The following is an 18,186-nucleotide window of genomic DNA, read 5'->3' as shown; positions in this document are numbered from 1 at the left end:
CTATAAATGAATTTTCTTAAATCTAGAGGTGGGGTCAGGGGTAGCGGGTAGGGGCAGGGGAGAATATTTCCTTTCTGTCCTTAACAAACCAGTAAACAAATCATTACAGAAAAGACTCAGATACTTCTCACCCATCCTTTTTAAAGTGTTAGCTGATAAGAGCTAATGCAATTAAGGACTACCAACTTTGAGTGCTACTTTTTAGTTTAAATGAATAAATTCTCAATGACAAAGGATCCTTCAAGGTCCAAAGGAATCTCCCTTTTAGAGCAGGGATTCAAGACTGTGAACAATTTTCAGCATCATCCTTACTGTCTTCAGTTATCTTAACCAGCAATCACTGAGTCGTACAATTTGCAGCCATGTTGCCTGCTTTGCAAGAATTAAGTCCATACTATTGTGTCCCCATTACTGACGAAGAAACTGAGTTTTAGAGTTTATGGTAAACTTGGTCAACATCTCACAGTGGGAGACATGTTTTGAGAAGCTACAAGCACCCAAGGACTGGGCCAGAAGCTTTCAGACCTCTCAGATTGATTTTATTTTCCCCATTTTACACTAATGCTCGAAGGGCTCGGTAACTTGCCCAGGGTCACCCTGTTTGTAATGTAAATGCCCTAATTGTCCTTAATTTTAACCACATACAATTTCTTCCAAGGTACACGGAGTGTGGGAGGCCCATTCACAGTAGATGTTTCTTTATTTTCTTCCCTGTGAGTTCAGAAAGGGAGTGAAAACTAGATATGTCCCGGTGTATCCTCTTGATCAAAAATTAATTGTTGAAATCTCATTACTTTTGCCAGCAAATGGTCTAAAGATGGGTGTACGACTGACTCACTTCTGGCCTGCAAGATAAGAGTTGGAAGCCTGCTGAGGAGGGCAAGACTCCTGGAATGAAAACACAAAGCTTCAGAAGGATGAGACCTTTGCCAGTCTTCTGTCTGGAAAGCAGAGGTAAGGCTTGGAGCAATAGCAGCCATCTTATGATCATAAAATAACAACCATAGGGTATGAGTCCCAAAGCCGATAGACGGAAGATGACGGAGCACAAACACACACAGTGCCTGTGCCCATTATGACATTTTTCAGTCACTGCACTAAGACTACTTAGATCTGCTGCTAGGTTCTGTGTGCTTGCCTGTTTGGTTATTTGCAGCTGAATACTTTCCCAACTGAGGCACTGAGCTCCTGGGCTTGTCTGTGTCTGTGGAATACAGCAAAGTTGTATCCACCAAATGCAACTCATCATGTAGGACTTGCCTGGATTAATCAACAATTTCCAGCCTTTTCTCTTGGAATACTTCCTTGTTTAGAATAATAGTCAAAAAGCAATAGTAAGAAGTCGCACCCCTGGTAATACCTAACTGCCAGTACTTTCTAAGGGAAACGGAAAATGAAAGTAAGCTGCCACCAGGAATCCCTGGCCAGATACTACATAGCTACTCAGTGTTTAGGTTAGACTGCATCAACATTATGAGAAAAAGAATTAATCACACGCATTACCTTTAGCTGAGTATCTACCCTGTACTCCATGCAATGCTTAGCACTTTACATTCACTATCTGATTTGAATATTCCTTTAGGTGGTTGTTATATTGATCACTATTTTAAAAGTGAAGAAATAAAGCTTGAAATCGATAGCTCGTTCAACCACATGTTCAGTGGGAAACTGACATGGTCAAGATTTGAATTCAGGTCTTTCTTACCACAAAGGTATTGGTCTTTAAAACCAAACAATTGGTTGAAATGACTGAAACCACATGAAGTGAAATCAAATGAAATTCAAATGAAATGAATGAATCCAGTGGTTGGATATCTCCTTTATTTACTGATTACCTGCAAAAACCATGAACACCATTGAAAACCAAGTTCATCAAAGCCACCTGGTTGTTCAACTAAGGTACCATTAACATGTCCACTGTGTACATTTGCAACCCTGGAATCCGAGGGACCACACTTCCTTTTGAGATCCTTCTCTTCCCTGGGTCTAGTAGAGTTCACTTCAGCTCAAAGAACCATTTCTCTTCTGCCTTGAGGATGTAAAATTGACCAGGAGACATTCCCTGTCTGCAGACTGTTTTCAGTCTGGCAGTCAAAACAAACGTGCATAGGTATAGTGCCCAGCACTTTGGAGATAATCAGTAAATGGTGCATGAGTAAACAAATAACTGGAATAAATGAATAAGTGGACAGCAGCTGGCTGACTGGACTTTTGGTTTTATTATCAGTGGTTGACGCTCGCTGTGTTGTCACTCTTGAGGCTTGGGTAAGTGTCTCACTGCTAAAACAAGCTATTTCCCCCTCAATTTGATTCTATTACTGCAAAAAATTATCTCACTGAGAGAAAACACTTTCCTGTTCAAGAGCACTGTGTTGGTTGTCTCACTGACGTCTCTGCCTCATGCGCCTAAAACACGTGGATGGCAACAGAAGCATCAGTGCATTGTGTTGTCACTTGGTTGTCATTCCAAAAGCATCATCAGGCTGTTGACCCTTGCAGTTAATGCTTTCAGGGAAAATATACACTAAGCACTTGAAAAACTACCTTGTGGGGTGATCTAATTGTTAGTTAGATAACTGAAAATACCAGTAAAGGAATAAAGATATTTATGATGTGTATTTGACTTTGAATTTCTGTTTGAAAACGTACAGGTAAAAAATATAACCAGTGAATCCTTTGGAGATAAAGGATTTCATCATTGCTATTTATTGCTACATGTGCATAAGAAAGCATGCTCCAGCAGAGATACTTTATTTTCTCTTTCCTTGTTACATTAATGTTTGATTATATATCCATCTGAGTGAGGCGGTGGAAGTTGGAAGCAGGGGAAAGAGCATGCATATACACATTTTCAAAGGTGGCTTATTTGTGAGTTGATTTCACTACACAAGCATTTGCTAAATAACCCCCGTCCCCCAGACAAGGTGATGGAATAGTAACTAAAATTCTGGTCTCACATTCCCAACTGCCTATTGAACACATTTCAGACACTGTTCTTTTAACAGGCCCCATACTCAGCTACATTTCATTTCTAATTCCTAACCCCAAACCTCTGCTCTTAGTCTCAGCCTCAGTTAACCTCAACAGCATTCACCATGTCTCTCAATTTAAAAAATTCTTGTAATTATCTTTGATACCTTATCTGTTATCCAATATATCAAGTCCCTAAGTTTATGGATATAGATATAACCCTTTATACATTTTTCAAAATTCCACTCCTCCATCCTAGACTCTTACCTTGAGAGGCAATGTGACATTGAGGTTAAAAGTTAATAGTCTAGATATAAATGTGGATTCAAAGTCTGTCTGGCCCTATATGTCAATAGCTGTGTGTCCTTCAGAAAACAACTTAACCTCACTGAGCTGGTGTCTTCATTTGTAAAATAGGGATAACAATGGAATCTACTTTGTAGGCCTGTTATCTTAGGTAGAGCTTGGTACGTGGTAATATTCTCAAACGCACAACATTATTCCCAGCAGTAGCAGGAAGAGGAGGGTCAGTGGTGTACCAGTTAGGATAAATGAAAACTTATTATCTCGTACAATAGGAAGAATATGGATTAATTAAATCAACAGTTCAACAGTGTCACAGAGAGCCCAGGTTCTTTCTTTCTGCTCCCCCACATGGTCAGATGTTTTGCAGAATCACATCTGAGCATGGAAATGTCACGTGGAAGGAGCTGTCCAGCCCACTACCTCTTTATAAAAGGAAAGAAATGTTTTTCAAAAGCTCCCAGCAAAATTATCTTCACATCCCATTGTTCAGACCATGTCACATGGCACACCCTTAGCCAGTCACTAGCAAATTTAGTGGATTTTCCACAAATGCCTTAGACTAATCAGGATTTATTCCTGAATTGGGGGTGAGGGTGCCTCACCGAGAAGTGGATGCACCAACATGACTGGAATTCCATTCCAGGTGAAGGGGTTAGAGCTGGGCTGTGGGACAGGAAACTGTAACTGTAGATGAATTTTAAGTTGCTACAAATATGTTTCAGGAAAGAATAGCTTACACATACTTTTCTAGTTTTTGTCATACTTAATTTCCTAACATGAGATTGGTAGGATACTTGCTAGTGGGTGTTGGCAATCTGAAGACACGTGGGACTCACTGTGGTACATATTTTCCATTTTTATTAATGACTACAGATTTAAGACTATAGTAGTTACTAATTTCTTGAGGCCATATTAATTTATGAAGATATATATATATATATATTTCAGTTACTAGACCACAGAAATATATACCTTCAAATATTAATGTTAAAATTTTGATGCTCTCTGAATGAGAAAACAACCCCTGAGTGTATAATTTGGTAACCTTAATAGAGCTTATTGAGCTTTTTAAAGACAGTTCCTATTTCTTAATACTATTTGATGATTAATGATACATTGATTGAGAATTAACAGCTATCTTGTTTATACAATTCATTTAAAGGGCTGTTAAGCCTCAAGCTATGATTTAAAAATATTATCTAGGCTCAGTTTAGCATTCATTACACTAAACATCTCATCCAATGGCAGTGCAGAAAAGTAAATACCATTTCATCAGCAAAAGACGGAAATGCTAATTGACAGCTGGCAGAGTCCAATCAGATTTCTCTGCATACAACTAACGGGCTACTTTTGTAGCATCTGTTACATTTTGCTTATCGACCCTGCTTCCTTCATTTACTCTTCTGGAAAAGAGAACAGAAGTGATAGCATGTGAACCTGCAAAATAAAAGAAAAAATAAATGCCCAGGTATATGAGGTCTTAGTTTGTAAGAAACAAAGACCATGGTAATTTTTGCTATTTATCCTAAAGTCTTTGAGGGAGAAGTGTGAAATTTAGTCAGGTGTAGGGGTCTGAATTTGGATGCTATGATACCAGATACTCAGATTTTAGCAAATACAACTGATGTGGATAGAGAAATCAGAATACTTTGTATGGAAAAAGTTACTACAAAATCCAGGCTTTATTATTTTGCATTTATGTACAGAGCTGTGTAGGAATTTAGAAATCTCATCCAAATACTCTTTTTTTTTTAAGGGCCCAAATATTCTTTTTTCCCCCCTCCCTTTAATCTCCAATTAGTTCTCCTGATCATCGGAAATGCTCACCTAGTAGAAAGCACAGGTGAGGAAAATGTTTTTTTAGATCTGGAATTTCCTTTGTTCCACACCCAACCAATTTCTCTAGTTAGTCACAACCTTTCCACCCTACCCTGCCCCTCTCCCCGACCCCCACACTCATAGAAAAAGTAGCAAAGGAAAGGAGAGAAAAGAGAAGAAAGAACTAGAGGGAAATGGAAAAGACCAGCCATTTAATATGTTTGCCTACGTGGCATTCTACCTTTGAACCTTCCAAATGCAACTTCATACATTGTCTTTTGACATTATGCAGTTTGGAATCCTGAAAGCTCTCAGTTTAGACAACTAAATTATTGCTTGTCAATTTAGCTTGGGATGAAGGACAGGTGTTTTGTTTCACAGTAAAACTCCATTTAGAGCTTACACTGGCTCTAAATCCAATCCCAGTGTCTTGCTGGGGGCTGGCATTGAAGTGTATCACAGTAGGAATTATCAGTCGGGGTCCCAGCAGTCAATCCACCTTGGTTCCTCTGGATGGACACGCCTAACGCTGTTTAAAAGCAATTGAGATAAAGACTCCTTCGAGCTCCAAGGGTCATAGCTTGTACTGATATTCCACTACCATTTTGCCTCCAACAAAGGACTAAGATGAGCAAAGCTGAAAATTTCTGTTAGAAACCAATGCAATTCTTTATGGTTTTTTGGTAAATATTCGTTAGGATGGTGTTTTAATGTATTGAACAGTTGTCTATTTTCCTATTTCCATTTCAGAGAAACGGTATAGTGGATCGTTCCTTAACAGGAAATTTTTCATAAGAACATAAGCATTTGATACTCTGAGGTGCTTAATGTAAAAGGCCTAGTAAAGTGGCTAAAATGATCTCATTACAAGTTGAAAGATAAAAGCTTCTTCATTTCTCCACACTCCTCCACTCTGCTGTGGTTTTCAGCATTTCTAGTCATCTATTCTAATCTATGCAAAAATCAAAAAGAGTCACTCATACCTATTACCAGGGTATAAGAGAACTCTCAGCAAGTCTAAGGAAACTGAGTCGTAGTTCTAGGAAAGTTCTGCATTTTTTTCGCTCTACAGTAGAAAGTGATCAGTGGGGCTTCAGCTAACATGGGTAGGACTAGTGTATACATAGGTCTGGTAATACTAATTCAATATACTTTTAAAGTAATGAAGGTTTTAAGGTGAAAGAAGCCTTAGCTCAGTATCTGCCCCAACTCCACCACCAGTTTAAAGATGCTTGTTAAGTAACCTAAGATCAACGATCAAAGTAGTTCATGACAGAGACAGGGTTAGAGCCAGGTATTCTGATCAGAAAACCGGTTTTCAATCTAGCATGTTATCTTGAATTGAATTTTTATGCAAATTATGTTTAGACCTCTTTGTGGGGTCCCATGAGTCTTTTATGATCAAGTGTTAGGCCCTTTGTAGGCACGTAAACTTTTCAGTTAAAGTTTAGTTTAGAGGATATTGTAACTACCTGTTGATTATGATTGTTATATAGACTCTGCTCAATTTTGAATGTAGTAATCTCTTTTATTATTCCTGAAAATGCTTAGATTAGAATGGAGGTTCAGTGAAAAAGTTCTACATGAGCTTCAATAAATTAAGACATTTCTTTCAATGGGTTTGTGAGACATCTTGAAGATAAAGCACTATCTTATTTATTATCAATCATTCAGGGCCTATTATATTAATGTCTTGTCCATAAAAAAGACCTTAATGGGTATTTGTTGAATTTCTAATTTGATGTATTTGGTTCAAGTTCCTTGTGCTATATATTATCTGCAATTCATTTGACCAGCTACAAACTAAATTAATTTCTTTGAGCTAAATTACCTGTTAACCAACCACACTGTTATTAGTCCATCTTTGCCTTAATGTTCACAGCTAGGAATAAGGTGATCAGATAGGAGCATGACCCAACCAAATCTCTTTGATTTGGCTATAGCGTGTGTAGTAGGGGAGATATAATTGAGAAGAATATAGTTTGGTCTTCTTGACTCTCAAAAATGTCCTGTATTAAAATAGACAAAATATCTGACTCGCAGTCTTTAAAATAAATGACCCAATATGTTTTTCATGTGTCAAGAGGAATCACCAATACAAGACTATTGTGAAAAATCAAGTGAGATTAAAGGTGGTGGTAATAAAAATGTCAAAAACACTATGTAAACAGAATGACATTGGGAGTAGTATTAACTGAAACACAAATAGTAACCCTGAACTTTACTACATATTCCGGGGTGAGAGCAGGAATCTTGGGTCAATTCTTAACAAACAAACAGACAGAAGGAGTTCTTCAGGTTCTAGGGCCAACGACCGAAGACATAAAACACGCAGTAATTGACAACCCAGGGTATCCCTACTGGCCTTTCCTTCTTATTCTGTCTGCGAAAAAGAAATTCATTCAAATGCATGGTTGACAACGAAATGGAAGTTTTATCACATTGCCCTATTGTTGACCTCAAAGCTGACCTCCAGATCACCCCTCAGTCAAAATGTTAGAGGAGTCACTGGATGCGATTTTAAGCTGGATTCAGCTGAGTATTCTGAAGAGAAAGCCAGAGTGTTGTATTTCCAGTGGTTGAGGGCCCCTCTGGCATGATTGACTTTGATGATATCATCAATTTATCAGCCTAATGCCAGGATCTGTTTCATCCTTCATTTTCCAGGTATCTCCTAAACGTTTAGGAACAGGCTATCTACATTTGCTTGCATTGCAAAAGATTAGTATTATTGGATCTGTTCTGCAAGTGACCTCTAAATTCTAATTTTAGAATTTACCTAGATAAAAAGTAAGTGAAGAGGTTAGAACTAGAACTCAAATAGAGGGTGTGGTATGGGTGAATTTTTAGCCTGCACTTTTTCTGTTTTGTTTTTTTTTGTTGTTGTTCTTGGGTTTTTTGTTGTTGTTGTTCGTTTTTTGTTTTTGAGGACAAATAAATTACCTGTTCAAGGAATTAGCTATTGAAAGGAGTCAGCCAATTAGGTCTAAGTGTTATATAACATAGTACATCATAGTATGTAGTTGAATTGTTTTTGACAATTTTTTTTAGTTCTTTGGCCTTTTTAAAAAATAAATTTTACTCTATAAGAAATCACACAAGCATAATGTAAAACAGTTAATTTATTAAGCAGTTCAGTCAAAGCTACTCCATGGAATTACATACATCAGTTGACTCCTTGCCTTTTTACCCTGAACATTTAAATGCCTGTAGTTTTTTAAGGTTCCTGAAACCACATACACCCAGTCATATTCAGAAGATTGAATGGGGTTTACATACATTTGTACTACTATTTTTGTGTCTACAAATATAGCTTAAATTTAAGTTAATTTAAAATGTATGATTGCATTTTTCATTTTCTTACATGTGTATAACTGTTGTCATACAAAAATGGCCTGTGACTTTTTTTGGCACTAAAAGAAGGTGTTCTTTTTGTTCAGAAATATTGGAAATAATAGCTTAAATCAAATGACAATCTTTTTTCAGTCTTCAGTCATTATAGCATAAAGTAGATACATGTCTAACTTCCTTCCACAGGAAACTGTCCCTGCCAAATAGTTTACTCTGGGGACTTTCTAAATGTAAAACTCATTTTTACTCTTTGGCCTATAGGCCTTGACACGTATGAACTACCTCTTAATTATCTGTAAGAATTGTAGAGACTTGTTAGGTATCCCAATCATGGTTCTGTGATCATGTGGCACTTAGGTTTGAATGGAAGATTCTGTCAACCAAATGAATGCTAAATTCATCAAAACGGTATTTTTACAATATAAAAATAAACCCTTAAGCTTTTATATTCACCAGGTCCCAGAAGATGAAGTTCTAATTCATTCAAATAATATTTAACCTTCATCACAATTTGGTCTCAATCTACCAGCACCTTATACTCTAGGGTGGGTGTCAGTAAGCTTCGTCCACAAAGGGCCAGATAGTAAATATTTCAGGCTGTGTGGGTCATACAGTCTCAAAGCTACCATCTCATTCTGCTGGGTAGAGAAAAGGCAGACACAGACAACATGAAATGAATGTGTGTTGCTGTGTTCCAGTAAAACTCACTCATGGGAACGGAATTCTGAATTTCACATAATTTTCACATGTCATAAAATAGTCTTCTTTTGATTTTTTGCAACCACTTAAAAATTTCAAAAGAACATTTGTACCTCACGGCCTGTGCGAGAACATGTGGCAATCCGGATTTGGCTAGTGGGCGACAGTCCGCAGGCACGTAACACCAGAGCCCTGGTGAGGTGCATATCTTTTCTGAACGTACCCTGAGTTTCTGTGCTTCCCTACTTCTCCTTATATAGTCTCTATGTCCTATGTCTTTCTCCTTTCTTTGCCTAACTAAACATTATTATTGTGAAAGTGAGCTCAAGTCACACTATCTCTGGGAAGCCCTGCATGATTATAACTCACCCTTCCACACTAAATCAAATTCTTATTACACTGGATTCCAACAGCACTTTGCACATTCCTGTTATAGGAACAGTGCAAAAACGTTTAGAAGGCATTTGCTAAGTATTTCTTGAATATATCAACACATGAACAAATGAAGGATGGAGACGCATAACTTGAACCAACATTGTTTACTGAGCTATTTCCACAGCCTGAGTGTTAGCGCCACGTGGGCGGCTAGTTGTACTCATCTTTCTATCCGCAAGGCCTGAAAAGTGCATGGCATGGGGTAATATATTAGTAGCTTTTTATTGAATTAATGTTTTGAGGGTATATCTGAGAGACACACCTATGGAGAGTGGATTCTATGCTTTATGGATATTTTTATGTGTCTGGGTTGCAATAGTTCTATCCAATTCTCTACAAAACTGCCATACCTAGACCCCTCAAGCTAAGTTAGTTACACACATCCGCTTTCCTGTCACTACTTGTAGACACATGCTTGTTTATGTTTGGCTAATTAAAATTAATCACCCTAGCTCTCCCTTCCCTTCAAGGGCATTACTTCCCATTAACTTCAATGAAGCTTGTTTGACTTCAATGGAAGTTTTCACCTGCATAGGGACAGTGAGGAATCAGGACAAATATCTTTAAGGCTGTCATTTGTCACCGTGAACAAAAGAAATAGAGATCCTTAGGCGTGAGGCACCGTGGCACACTTCACGTGCCTCTCTTAATTCTATCCTTGCTGACAACCTGTGACTGCCACATGAAAGGAAGCATCAGAATTATAATTGAATGCTTCTGAAATATCAGAGACAAGACCTCCAAAAAGGCGGTTCACAAACTTATTCTTTGGCAAGGTTAGTGATTTGAGTACCTACAAATGGCCAGGACACTGTTGACAGCATTTCCAATGCAGAGCAGATGCAGTCACTTTGAGTCCATGTGGAATAGCAAAGCGTGGTAGCTTAACTTTCTTCTGCCAGCATGCAGCTCTCTGACAGCCCTCTGCCATTCAGGACACGCCAGAGCAGCATAAATTAAAAGAGGGAAAGAGGCATCTGAGCAACCCCAGCAATATCACAGCCTCCCTGCTCTACAACTTGAGCATTTTCTTCATCGTGTATTTATTTCATGCAGAAAATGGCAAAATAGAGGTGCCAGTGAGGTGCGAAATTCCACAATGTTTAAGGTTCTCTAGATATCAAAATCTAAGTCAAGCTAGACATATTGTTGCTAAAGGCCACTAAGTTACCTAATTATCAAAGGGAACAGCATGGCATTCCCCCAGAAATGACTGTTCCAGAATCCCCATCTTAATTATACCATATAGCAACTGCATCGACTGTATTTTCATAACTTCTTTATAGGACTATTTGCCAATATTTAAATGAGATAATATAAATATAAATCCCCAGCTTGAAGGCTTGGCACTCAGTTCTTCTTGACATCCCTCTCTCTTTGGAATTAAAAAGAATGATTAGCTGAATAACCTAGAAAAAATACACAGTAACTGATCGCAGGGCAACGTGCATCCCCACAGACAGAGATGAGGGTGTAAGGGAAAAACTGGTATTTATTGAATTCCAAGTCCTGCAGCTGGGGCTTTATGTCTGTTATCGCACTTAAATGTCCTAAATTGTTCATAAAGAAGTTGCTATTGCCTGAATTGATATTTGGAACTTGTAATTAAAAATTTTTTATTTTAGTTTAGTTATAAAATGAACTGTTTCCTAAACTTTTATTCCTCCTCTGCTTGTCCTGGTTAATTTGTTTCTCTCCATCTAAACAAAATATCTCTTCTTCCCTGAAATTCCATCATTAAAGTCACCCTTTTAGTTTAAGGCACTCTGCAAAAGTCTTCTATTAAAGTATTCATTACCTGGGTTAGATAAACCACTTAAGCCACTACAGTACACCGAAACTTTGACAGAAATCAAGTAGTCAGATTAAAACTATGTTGCCTTTGGGAGAAAAAAATAAATAAATAGTACTCTGAGATAAAGCTAGGTCTTAGATATAAAAACCAAGACTCATTCAGGTATGTGGGTTCTAGCCTACATGGGGTAGTGGGCGGACACCGTGTTTCATAGTGGCGGGGGATTGCATGGATACACAAGCATCCTGCTTAGGAGTGCACTAAAATCAAATCCACCTGCTTACAGTTCTGATGAGGACAGAGGGCACTGAAGTAAACGTAGAACTCTCTTCTGTCTCTCTTTCCCATCTTCCAACCAGAAGGTCCTCTGCCTTCTTTGGTATCTGCTTTCCAGTGGAGTGGCAGATACACACCGTGTGGGCTTCAAGGCAGGCACTTCACTGAAAAACAAAGAATTGCAATATTGATCACCATAATCAGAGCTAAAGCCTGAAGCTGGATTTGGATGGGAGACTAAGCCAATCTCTCAGTCAACAAAGGAGATGTTTCTACTGGCAGAGGTTTCCAGTTCCATTTCTCAGATCCAGAGAGAGGTGCTCTCTGGAGAGTTTTTTTCTCATTGTTTTAGCTTCTTCTGTTCGTTTATTTTCCCCCATAAGCATAGCTTAGCAAACCTCCTTTTAACATCCTCTGCCTCTGATGCCCATGTAAATGTACTAGGATCCCCTGTATATGCATTCTTATACGATTTATCTCTATATAGAGAGATTAGCCCCTTCTGCCCAGAATCACATACATTATTTCATACAGTGTTTCCCAAACATTCGTGATGAAGAGTGTTACCTAAGGTAATTGTTCAAAACACAGATTCCTGGGCTCTAGAGCCCCTGCCTACTAAGAGAGGCCTGGAAGTCTGTGTATTTATCATATGTATTGACCCTCACCCATGAGAAGCCCTCACCACCAGGCATGTCCTCCAGGGCCTGGCACTTGAGGACACACTCAACAGAATTGCAGGCACTGACTGAATGAATAAATCTCTTAGATATTGTAACACCCAGTCTATCCCTCCAGCCTCCCTCCGGTTAGTCCTCCTCGTCTGCTGACCTTACCTCTGTGAGATCCATGGGTTGTGCCCTCCTCTCCATTCTCATTCTGCTCCCCTAAGTGAGGTACTCTCCATCTCTTCCCTGGAGTAGTTCCACGGCCCCATAATTCATCTTCTCTATGGCCTCTCCCACTGTTAGCGAACCCCTAAAGTTCTCCAGGGGAAACTTTGGAAAACACAGATTACTCCGTGGCCCGAAAATCTTTTAACAATCTACCCTTCCTCCAAACATGGAATGGTGTCTCCAATACACAGAGCCTAGCATAAAATAGGCTCCTAAAGCTTACAGAAACAGATAGAGTTCATACTCAAAGGTCTTCAAAAGCCAGCCTCAGCCTGATGTTCCAGTTTCACCTCTAGCCTCGGTCTGTGTCCACCTCGGTGCCCACCACAGTCCCCGCACAAGCCCACACCCTACTCCCTGCCATCCTCTCAGCGACTAGACCATTCATACTTCTCTCTCTCGCTTCTGCTGGGGCTTTCGCCTCTGCTTTATAGACCCCTCCTTTCCTGCCTTCTCCTTCCCTACCCAACGAGAATATCCCATTTGAGCCACAGTTTGACTTCCTTAAATTTTTGTGAGTCTCTCTATGGCCATTTTAGCAAATCTGCCTGAGCCCAGATCAGGATCCTTTTGAGTCCTGACCTGTTTCTCCTTTCGAGGTGTTATGACACTCCCTTCACTCATGGGGTCAACCAGATGCCCCAGAAGCTCTGGAGCTTGAACTTGCAGAGTCGTCTTGGGCTTTCCTGGGGCCACATGGCTAGCCAGTGGCAGAAGGGTGGACTAGGGAATGGATTTCTCCTGATGTGCAGTATTTCTTTTGGAGTGTCCTGTCAGAATGGTAGGACTCTAAAATCATGTAAGAGTTTAGGACTATAGGTTGCCTACAGTCCTCCACCAACCTTTGGCTTGAGCCATGTATTTGACCAGCATGTTAACTCTCATCCATGTTCTGACCAACCACAGGACCACTTTCAGTCTGCAGTAGCTGAGGGTGATGAGGGTATAGATGTCATTTTCCTAGTGTGTCATCATTGTTGTCATTTGGAGAAGTCAGCCCATCGCTTCCACAGGCTCTGTGCCATGTGCCAGATAGTCCTCCAGGTGCTCACAACTATCTCCTCTGAAGACTTCCTAGATCATTGCTCCACAATACCAATAGGTCCTTCCCATTAAGATTATGATTAATTAATTAATTGATACGTTCACATCATGCTGTCCCAGGTAGGTTTAAGCCAGGCTGATCCATGTCCAGACGTTTCTTATGCAAATGGGAATATTCTTGCTCAGTCTCTCCTCCCTTGTTTATCCTCCTGCTGATAGAGGTGTGTGGAAAACAGACAACAATGAACGTGATCACATATTCAGGGAATGCAATGATTATAGCCCAGTTAGTTCAAGAGAAAGCATTGTTGGGTGATGCTCTACATGTGCATTATAGACTTCTGAACTGTAAACCTAACAAAATCAGGAAACAAGTTATTCTTCATATTTTCTTGCTTGCTCTAGGCAAGACTTATATCTATGGTTGTCACCAATGAAGTGCAGAAACAACGTTTAAGAGAATTATTGGAAACCAGTATTTATGGGCAGCACAGTGGATGATGAGGTGATAAAAGTAATGTTATAATTAGCATTAAAAATGGTACAAGGGAACTACAGAAGCAAGAAAATCAATGTTATTTCAATAGATATGGATTCCAAAGATGTATGACATCAAAAGTAATCAGAGCATTGCTATCTTTTTCTCACTGTGGGAGTTGTGATTTTAGTCAGAAATGATAAATCTTAAAGTTAAAAAATACAAGAGAGGAAACACGGAGAGAAGTTTCCCATACATGAACAGGAAGAAAGGGTGCCTGGACACGGAAGGATTTTCATGTATGCTGTATACAAGAAAAAAATGCCTATTTTCTTCTCTACCCATTTTTCTAAATCTTCGATGATTGGCTTGTGAATTTTGTAGTCCTATTTATATGGTTATATAGGAAGAGATTTATTTTTTTTTGACCTGGGGTCCCGCGTGCCTGAGGAGCAGCCCTGTTTGGTCAGGCATTGTGTTATTTGCAACTTCTGTGCAGCATCTATTTTCATATTTACAACAACTCTATGAGACCATTGCTATCTTATTATGTAGAAAACTTAGACAAGTTAAGTAATTTGCCCATGCACACAGTTAGTCAATGACTGAACAGAGATGCTCATTCAGGACAACCTAATTCTGCTGTGTACATCAGTCTTAGAAAAGCTAGGACTAATCTATCCAACCCAAGTTGTATTTCCTGGATTTAGGATTACCCTTAGATTTGTGAGGATTATTATCATCATTGTCGTCACTATCATTCATGAAATACTTTTTGAATATTAGCTACATGCCAGATACTCTTCTAAGCAGTTAATGTGCGTTACTCATTAAATAATTTTGACCACCAAATGATATACATATCGATCATATTCCCATTGTAGAAATGGAGAAACTGAAGCCCCAGAGTGGGTAAGTAACTTGCTCAAAGTGACTCAGCAGGGCATCCAATAAGGTTCCCTGAGTCTGGAGCCCAAGCAGATCCGAACCAAAGATCCTGGCTTGGCTCCTTCAGCCTGTACTGCTGAACTAAATTGCTACTTACTAGGCACGAAACATCATGAACCATAATGTATGACTGGAAATGATCTGTGATTTTCCTCTCTGGTCTGGTGATTCTTTCCATTTATTTTCACGGGCCTTGGAACAATCTGAGGGCTTAGCATGGCCAGGGCAATGACACCTCTGGTTCTTGCAGATCCAGCCTTACTGGAAAGATGCCTATGGTCCAAAGAGTGAGAGTTGCAACTGGTTGTGGTGGGGTCACAGGGATGGAGTCACAGCTTCAAACACCACTGAGTGAGAACACCCCAAAGGGCAATGCATTTTTAATTCAAGAATATAAAATCATACATTCACAAGGAAGTCATGTATGTGACCATATGTGTGTGTATGTAAATACATGTGCCTATCCCATTTCTTTCATATCGATTTTTTGCTTATTTTCGTACTTCCTTTTCCATGTACGATTAGAGAATTTTACAATTGAAGGTATATATTTAGCCATAACACAGACAGAAGGAATATATCAAATATCACTTTTGCTATAGATACCTTGGCTTAAATACAAACACAACAGAATGCCAGATATCTGGCCAAAAATCAGTGACAGCATTCAATTAGCCAAGCATGTGGAACCATTGGAAAAATTCAGATAATTGACTAAAAATTCAAATTTTCATTTAGATGCCTACCACCACACTCCCTATCATTTGATGTTTTTCTTTCACCACTTAAAGCGACTAATATCTTACTCTTTCAAACACTCATCAATAATATGCCTACAAAAAAGCTGCAACAAAAACATAATGGTTCAGAGATTCACAAATGATAATTTTTATCTTTAAAAAAAAAATCTCATCCCAAGCAAAAATTCTGATTCATTTACCTCCATCAATTCCTTGTTCTGTTTCAAAATTCCACTGATCATTTACAAATGGTGAAAAACTTCTTTAGCCCGTTCTGTATTTCATCCCAGGTGACTGAACTCTGCATTTTGATTTCTAAATGGGCAGATAGATGTACTGTAATGAGAACACAAAGAAGCAGGTTTATAACTTGGTACATTATGGCACCGGGTTCAAAGCAGTGCTGTAAGCCTTTGTTTCTCACTCATGCAGATAAACTCCAGCATTTTCGAGCACGGTAACAATGCAGAATCTGAAGGAACAGGAAAAAAAGAAAGATGCAAGAAAGAGAAAGAAAATGAATTAAAACAAAGCAAAACTCTCGGGATGGTTTAGGCTGCAGGGTATTTTCCCAGAGTTCTGTCCAAGAATAATCTAGTAAAAATGTGGACAGAGAACCACCGACCCCTGCTTTCCCCCGAACATATGCAGCTCTGATCAGTCTGGTATTTCAAGAAAAACAAGGTCTTGAACCCGAGTCCTCAGACACATAACAAAGCGCACTTCACAGCTGTGATGCACAGCGACGATCGGCTCCGAGGCCTGAGTGGGTCCCAAGACAATGCCTCCTTTATCACCCAGAGGACAAATATCTAGACAGCAATATTTTCTGCTTGAATGCTCCGAGCAGCTCGTGCAACTCCTGACTGAAAGGGAAAACTGAGCTCAGAGTGTTTGCTGAGTGATTATTTTAATTTACTACTTGATGTAAATCTAAATGAACTGACACCCAGCTCAAGATGGACAGAAAACAATCATCACGGAGGGTGGGGGCTGCGGGAATGAAAGGTGGGGGGGGGGGCGCGCAGGAGAGGGGCTGATGTTACACTGGCATCTGAGGTTTTGCGCAGGTTTAGCCAACTTTTGCAGTGGCAGGGAAATAGATGGGGACCAGGTTCAGCATTCGTTTCCTTCTCTCAATTACCATAATAAGTTCGGTAATTTTGTGCTGTTTATTTATCAGGCGAGGATAACAAAGGAAGCAGAGGAAGTCTGCTCTGGAGGCACCATGACAAAGCACCAGACAGAAAGCAGTCACGTGTTGGGGAGATGAACAGAGACACCACTTCCCGAGCACCTGATTATTCTTTCTCAGGATTTAGAGGCAAAAATTACCCTTAAGAAGAACAACCACAAGCACAACAACATGAGCTGTACGGGTGAGAAAATGGGGTAAAATGGGGATGAAGGAAAATTGAAGGGCAACTTGACAACTAAGTTTTAATTCCTTATAAAAAGCTATCTTTCCTTCATGTCAATTACTCGTCCAAACTTAGTGGTAGCGATAAAAGATTTTTTTAAAGAGCTGTTTGGTTGATTTTCTCCTTCCACCATCACATGTGGCCCTAGTTTCTTAGCATGGAAAGTTCTACAGTTACAATGCATATTTCTAGGAAACTAGGTGGCAGAATCACAGCTGTGTCTGGTTTAAGATGAACGTCAGATTTCTTTGTGGTGCTTGTAAGATATTATTCAAAGCATCATTTCTCTCTCTCTCTCTCTCTCTCTAGCTCATGAAACACTGCATTAAACAGTCACAGGACCAACATACAGATTCCTATTTCCAGGTTTGTCTCTTCTGTCTAAAAAAGACTTTCCTTTCAGCCATGTCTGCTGGCATCCCCTTCAGAAAAGTAGCAATGTTTGCTAATGAGCATAATCCTAGTTATTTGTAGCACTGTTATAAATGGCACAGGGTACGCGTATAAATCCCCACGCAAGATTCTGAAAATATGTCCAATAGAGGAAAAAATATATCACCCCTTGTTTCCTACCATCACAATATGGAACCAAATTATGGTTTCTATCTTTTTTACTTGTCCTTACCAGCCAGTTTAAGAGTGATCTACTTGTATAGCTCTGGACATGTGTATATTTATATTAAACTTTAAAATGCTAAATTTATATATTATATATTATAAATAATATAAATATTTACATGTATAGTGTTTATATCTTTATTTAGTGAGTGCAACTTTTGTGTGTGTGTGTGTGTGTGTATACACATCTGTCAGGTGCAGCTGAAAACTCTCCCTTCCCTACGTATCTGAGTCATCGCTTTTCCAACGAGGAGCCCTAGAGTTCTCTGTAATGGCCTTGGACACTGCCATGGGGGCCACCATATATGGTGAGTAAGGAGAAACCAGCAGGGTGGGTCTCTCACTTGTATTTTTACCTTTTTCATATGTTGGGGTTGTTGACATTTTGAGT

The 18,186-nt window shown here is 39.3% G+C and overlaps 1 long non-coding RNA gene across 1 annotated transcript; it reads left to right on the top strand.

Annotated features, from left to right (window-relative positions):
- The first annotated feature begins 104 nt into the window (after window positions 1–104).
- LOC123615918 (uncharacterized) lies at window positions 105–17,684 on the top strand. Its single transcript, XR_006723729.2, has 3 exons — window positions 105–954; window positions 16,940–17,135; window positions 17,487–17,684. It is a non-coding gene; the product is annotated as an uncharacterized LOC123615918 (long non-coding RNA).
- The last annotated feature ends 502 nt before the right edge of the window (window positions 17,685–18,186 follow it).

The sequence above is a fragment of the Camelus bactrianus genome, chromosome 15 (assembly GCF_048773025.1).
Source record: "Camelus bactrianus isolate YW-2024 breed Bactrian camel chromosome 15, ASM4877302v1, whole genome shotgun sequence".
Classification (NCBI taxonomy): Eukaryota; Metazoa; Chordata; class Mammalia; order Artiodactyla; family Camelidae; genus Camelus; species Camelus bactrianus.
The sequence above is the reverse complement of the archived record's forward strand: the minus strand, read 5'-3'. Positions and strand labels throughout refer to the sequence as shown.